The sequence below is a fragment of the Salvelinus namaycush genome, chromosome 19 (genome assembly GCF_016432855.1).
Source record: "Salvelinus namaycush isolate Seneca chromosome 19, SaNama_1.0, whole genome shotgun sequence".
Taxonomy (NCBI): Eukaryota; Metazoa; Chordata; class Actinopteri; order Salmoniformes; family Salmonidae; genus Salvelinus; species Salvelinus namaycush.
The window spans coordinates 18,452,786-18,460,114 of NC_052325.1; positions in this window are offsets into that span (position 1 = coordinate 18,452,786).

Sequence of the window (7,329 nt, forward strand, 5' to 3'; positions counted from 1 at the left end):
GTTGCGCCTGTTGATCTGCCCTGTAAGCTCACACGGGGGGGGGGGGGGGGGGCTCCCTTCTTACGGCCCCCAAAAGGCTAACGCCAGCCCTGCACACAGTAGATTCAAAACAAATAGTCATAGTGTCTGATTCATGAAAACATCCCTCTAATTCATCCCAATATCATCTCTGTACTGTACCTCTTCTCATTCAGATTGAATAATACGTTTTTCCGACACTTTCTTACTGCACTGAAAGAGGGTTTCATCAATACATTTGAACTGGCTGTGAATGGAGTGGTGCTCCACCTCACGGGTCTGTGCTCTGGGGTTAAAAGTTAGGAGAAAGGACAGGGGTAGTAATCTTGAAACTCAGAACCAAGACTAGGGATGCATCCCAAATGGTACTTCTATATAGTGCACTGCTTTGGACCAGGGCCATAGTCACCCAAGACTAGAGCACGGGATGAGTGGCCAGCTCCCTTTGAATGACCCCACATGGGGTGGTGAGGCCAGGGTGGGGGTCAGAGTGAGTGACCACCATAGAGAATGATAGAGGCCTCTAATGGCCAAAAGGACATTTAGAATGGGCAGCGCCATTGAGGGTGTCCACCATTTTAATGTAGTTGACTGGGTGGGACTTCCAACTTCATTGGCTGATCCCTCATGCCCAACCGGGTTCTCAGGAGGCAGTAGCTAATTGTGAAGAATAAAATTGACTACTTTAAAATGAGAGATAGCCTCAATGAAGCTGCCCTTGCCGTCACAGACTGACACAAACATGAGTCCTCTATCTATCTCTATGGTGACCACTGAGCCGTGGGTATCCTCCATGTCTGGGGGATGTGTGAGGAATTGGGAGTAGGAGATGGGAGATCAAGGGGGCCTGAGCTTCAGCTGCCGATGCCAGTAACCAGGCAGGGCCAACAGAGCAAATTCTAGCTCCTTCCTCTTGTCTATATCGGTCTCAAGAGGCCGGCCGTGGCACTAACCCTACCCCCCACTCCCACTTCTGACAAGGGCCTCATAATGACGTGACAAGGAAATACCTCCACTCTCCGCCCCTCCGCTCACTGCCCAACCTCTTCATGTTTACAGCAACCAGGGTTGAGGTCAGTCAATTCCATTTCTATTCAGTCAATTCAGGAAACAGACATCTGAAATTCAAATTTTCTTCAATGCTTCTCTTTGAGAAAACATTGGAATTGGAATTTACTTCCTGAATTGACTGAATTGAAATGGAATTTACCCCAAATCCTGACAGTATTACATCAGGTAGCGTAGCTAACACCTGGTGTCCCAAGATGGTTTCTGTCTGTTATGAGAGTACACAAGGGGAACAGCAGGTTGAATTGCTTGGTAGCCCTGGTTGTCTCTCCTTCAGCTGTAGAATTTTCCACTAAAGTGGAATGGGTTTAAAAATAAATGGTTGTAATTAAACACCAAAACTATAGTGAGGAACATCTGCTATTTTATTATTATGGGTGGAGGAGAAACTACAAATCAGCACATACCTAAAATGGGGGCTTGTGGACTAGAGCCTCACAGACTTTTAATTATTGTTTATTTTATTCTGTGGACTGAGGTGGTTTTGTATGATTGTTGCTCAGGCGGAATTGACTTATGTCTTGTGACTTGCTTAGACACCTTTTTAAAGACCTGAAAATAATACAAAATGAGCTTACCATCTGTTAGAAAGTTAATTACTAATATGTAATACCTTCTAAGAATCAAGTGGCTGGAAATAAATATCACATCGGCAGGCGCTAATCATCAATAAACATCTTATAAGTAGTAAACATGGATTATTTTAGATACATATTCATAAGCAGTGCTGACTCCTCCTCCTTCCTGGCAGCCATACTGAAGACGTGAGATCAGTTGTCCAAAGGGGTGTGGTGATTTACTCTGCACCTATGTACCGTAAAGGGCAAGCGGGCTCCGTTCCTCTCCATTGCTGTACGCTGGGGTGACGCACGACATGGGATCAAATTAAACCCCAAGGCCTTGGAGCCAAGAACTCTGAGAAGACTGAGGAGAGAGTGGAGCCTTCCCACAGTGGGAGAGAGGAAGCAGGGTCATATTCATTAGGTACCAAATGGAATAAAAACATTTCAACATTTTCCATTGCATGCCATAATGAATATGATCCTGGCCTGAAGCCTCCTCAGAGTGCGAGAGAGGATGCAGGAAACAGCAGGAGCACCTTTGAAGGTTACGAAGTCAACACGTAGCTTCTGAATCCAAATCCCAGGCAACATTACGATACTCTACTCTTCTCCCAAAGTGTGTACTTGTACACTCCCGCTCATGTGTTTAAAAGGAATGGACTGGTACAAGGAAAGTGGTGGAAACCTTTTCCAGCCATGCTTGAAGCAATCCAATGATGTTAAATACATGATGAGGAGTGAATGTGTGTACACTGGATAAAGCGTAGAGAATCAGAACCCAGACCCAAAATGCTTTGCTAAAGCAGTAGGGGGCGGATGTTTTTCCTACGAACGATAAGTCACAATTATTTGAGTAAGACAGACAACAGGTGAGAAGAACCCCATCACTGCCTGGATATGAGGAATTATCCCCCCCACCTCCATGAGTCAACAACGCAGGTTTGATCTGAAGCTATAAAGACAGATCATTGAAGGACTGACTGCCGCTTGGCAAAGCCAACGTCCGCTCTATAAACTTTGCAACGTAACACCGACAGAATAAGTCACGTATCCATGTCATCCCAACCCAAAGAAAGAGTTAGTTTGTCATTCTCTGCAATCCCATAGCTAAACAATCATTTCATTAACAGCAACTTGGCTGCTCTTTTGAGCACACTGTCTGTCAATACACTGAGCTGTTTCTTTGATGACACGCTGCTTTTGACATCTTTAATCCTGAATAGAGACATACAGTAAGTGATCTGGTACAAGGCACACAGAATACCTACCTTGACATCTGTCGGAAAACAACACTTTTAATACCGAGTCACCATTACAACCAACAGTTGCAGCTATCCTCAATAACGCTCTTATGTAGCACACTTTGCAAGGACAAAAAAAATCCAGAATTAATTCAGATAGCTACATTCACAATACAGCAGCATAATGTCTGTTGGTTACTTCAGCCAGGTAGTATAGCCCGCAGAGATCTTAAAGGGGAAATCTGGGATTAAAAAGACCACAAAGCGGTTAATTTGTTAATTTGCACCTTGTTTTGGTATACAGCTGAGGGACAATAGAAGGCGGACAGGGTTACAGACCACGAGTAGTGGGGTGAATACTTAAAAGGAAGTCTGAGAGGGAAGTTCAGGTTTGGCTCTCTAGTTATTTAGGGTTGTTGGTTGGGGGCTAGAATGCCTAGTCTCTTTCATCTGACTCAGGGTGCTGCGGAGATACAGCTCTGTGAGAAGAGACTAGAATGCCCAGGTCTCTGTTTCTCTCTCACTTCATCACCCCCCCTCCTCTAGCATGCAGCATGGGGGGCTTCTCCTTGAAATGGAAGGGTGTGACTTTCATAATACTGTACACCCCGACCCGGGCCAACTTAGGACGAGGTCCGTCCTTGATTTCACTCTTTCCCAACCGTAGTGATAATTTCAGTCTCACAGAGTGAACATGACTATCATTGTATAGTCAAGGTGTTGTTTGCTGAATCGCAATACAATAATACATGCAATTGCATTTGTAGAATCATTATTAACATCTTTAAATACCACTCTAGTTGTAAGAATAACAATGACAAATTAGAATTTAGGTTTCGATCTGCCATGGTCATAGGATACAAATGGGAAACAAAATACCATAGATTACAAAATAGCATTTAGATTATTGAGCTCCGAAACATTGTTCTTGTTGAATTACTATAAAAGGTATGATGACTCTGAATATCTAATGGAAATAGATCTTCTTCTCAACATGGGTAATCTAGAGTTAAGTGTGGCTAACGAGGGAAAATCATGAGATAAAATAAGGTGTGGCTGGAAGGGTCTCTAAGGTAATTTACCCTCTCCGAGGAGGAGCTTTGTGAGTGGTAATTGGTAGGTGGTGAGTGGGTGGTCAGTGGTGAGTGGTGAGTGGTGGGCGTATTGCTGTGGTAGCTGGTGAGTCGTGGTGGGGTGGGTGGTGGATGGTGGGTGGTGAGTGGTGGGTGGTGAGTGGTGAGTGGTGGGTGATGAGTAGTGAGTGGTGGTGGTGAGTGGTGGGTGGTGAGTAGTGAGTGGTGGGTGGTGAGTGGTGGGTGCTGGGTGGTGAGTCGTGGGTGGTGAGTGGTGGGTGGTGAGTAGTGAGTGGTGAGTGGTGGGTGGTGAGTCGTGGGTGGTGAGTAGTGAGTGGTGGGTGGTGAGTAGTGAGTAGTGGGTGGTGAGTGGTGGGTGGTGAGTAGTGAGTAGTGAGTGGTGAGTGGTGGGTGGTGAGTCGTGGGTGGTGAGTGGTGAGTGGTGGGTGGTGAGTAGTGAGTAGTGGGTGGTGAGTGGTGGGTGGTGAGTAGTGAGTGGTGGGAGGTAAGTCGTGGGTGGTGAGTGGTGGGTGGTGAGTAGTGAGTAGTGGGTGGTGAGTGCTGGGTGGTGAGCGTAGTGCTGTATTGCTTTTGGACTCTGGTTCTGTTCTCCCCCTCTACCCCCACCCACCACCACCTCCTTCCAGGCCCCCCATCAACCCCCATCCCCAAGCCATGCAAGCACTCCAAAATGAATGTGGGTGTAAATGAGCCTAGGGGACAGATGGGACCTATTTATAGGGCCCTGCAGAGGTGTGAAGTTTCTTGGGATTTCTAAGAGAGGGGGCATGACTCCTTAAGGGGGATGAATGTCTCTCTGGGCCACTGTAGGGTTGGTGGGCTTGTGGCTCACTTTGACAGTCACTCATACCGGCCAGACAGGGATTAGACAGGGCCAAGCTAAACAAAGCACTGCTCTGTCCTTTGCCTGTGTCCGAGAGAGCAAGAGAGAGAGGGATGAGGACAGAGAAAGAAATAAAGAGACAGAGAGAAAGGTGGAGATAACAAGAGCGACAACAAGAGAGAGAGAGAGAGAGAGAGATGTTTACTGTTCATTTTTTATTGTTTATTTCACTTGCTTTGACAATGTAAACATATGTTTTCCATGCCAATAAAGCCCCTTAAATTGAATTGAGAGAGAGTGAGAGAGTGAGCGAGAGAGACCGTTAAACAGGGGGGACAGTGGTAACCTGACACTAAACTGAGGGATGGGGGAGATCCTCCACCACCACAAGGGACTTCATTATCTTTCACTCCAAGAATTGAGTTCCTTTGGGTATAAAGGATGTCCTCGAGATGCTTCTCATTATGTTATCCTCCAGTCACCACACAGGGCTGGGTCCTAACTTGACGTTGGCTCATATACAACTCTGACTTCATGTAAAACTCAGACTTAATCTGAAATCCTGTGTTGTTTTTAGTGGGAGTTACACACATATACAAGTCACAAGTTAGAAGAAAAGAGAGGCTCTCCATCCAATCAAATAATAGTCTCTAAGTTTTTTGTTTTCTATAGCCTTAACACTCATGAAAAACTAACAATGAAACAAAATCAAGAGTAGTATGTATCAGTTGCTAGAGACATTGATAAACTATTGCATTGATAAACATTGATAAACTATTGCAACAAGTATGTAAGTCACACTGGATCTTTACAGGATGCTCAAAGAGGTGTAATGGGTCCGCACTCAAAAATATGTAGCATAAAGCTTACTTCATTATTCAATGTTTTTATTTATTTATTACTGCGTCAGGGATATTTACAGAATGCTGGCTGCTTTGCACTGGTCTCACCTGTTGTGGTGCAGTCAAACCAACCCTCACAGACAACATGCCTAATCTCTGTGCTGCCATCTAGTGCTGTGTATCAGTCCTGTATCACATGGTTTCAGTACATCAGAGAAGTAAAAGCTATGCACTGAGTGGCCTGCACCAGATAATAACATTGTGGAAATGTGGAAAGTTCATTGAAAAGTACATGTTCTATGAAACTTATTGTGTGTTACACTGTAATACCTGTTGTTTTGTCTATTGGCAAAATGTCCTGTCTCTGAGTTGCATGATTTAAGCCTAACCCAGCAGCAAAGGTCAATGAGGGAGGAAGATAGGGATAGAAGGGGTTTTAAAGAGCTTATTGTTGAGAAGAGAGCAGAACATACCACAGGCTAATGACGCCTCTGTTCTCTTCTCGCTGGTGGGTCCCTGTTGCTGTTACTATTCTCAGAGAAGCACTGTCGCTGTACCTCCTGACTATATCACTTCTCTGCATCCCAAATGGCATACTTTTAATCAGGGTTTTGACCAATTGTAGTGCACTACATAGGGAATAGAGTGCTATTTGGGATGTACCCATTCTCTAGCAGCAGATGCAAGGCTAGCCATAATGCCGCTCATAAGATGGAAAATTGCTTGGTGATTGGATGGAGAACATGAGAAGGCTGAGAACTGAAATGCATAGGGCCTTTATTTACTGTAGGATTGCGTCCCAAATGGTATCCTATTCCCTGCAGAGTGCACTACTTTTGACCAGGGCCCATATATAGTGCTCTGGTCAAAAGTAGTGCACTATGTAGGGAATAAGATGCCATTTGGTGCGCAAGCTTGCTGTGATTAGCAACTCTTAGCAACGGACTGATCCCCCTGTGTTGATCAGTTGCCCTCCCTAATGAGGGTCCAGTGTCTTATTGGAGGCCCCTTCACAATGTCTGCAAGCCAAAGTTACAGATTTCAGACATCTGTCATGCTTTAGTGACTGAAAATAAACCAGGTTAGGCTTGATCCTCGTTGCCAGATTTCCAAGCCCTATCAGCACAGCCTTGTCTGGTGTTGGAGGAATGATAGACGACAAGCAGGATTTATGAGTGTTTGCGATGGTTTAGTATTGTTCAAGATAGTAAAACATAATGTTAATTCAAGATGCAGATGAAGGTTTATTCAACATCAATTTTTATAATCAGAAAAACTTTTTTCTATGCATACTGTACATATATCATAATTTAGTGCTGTATTCAATCTGCATGGTGTAAGCTTTACAGCGTGATAGACATTTCAAGGCTATGTTCCTGCTTTAAAGGAGACTGCATTCACTGTAAACACTGCATATGTCGGCTCAATCGGAAATTACCTTAAAATCTCTAATGGGGAAACTGTAACGCTTTACAGAGCCCGTAGTCAGTCCTCTTACACAAAACGTTCAGTCATACTGTATGTGAGAATATGAATGGATGGCCCAAGTGCACATCTGACATAGTGACAAGATGGCATCTAAATCAATGGCCTCTTAGTTTGGACCTTCTCTGTACAGTACATGGTGCTCCTCCCCTCTCTCTCTCAGACTGATCATTAGTTATTTTGTCTTCTCTGAAA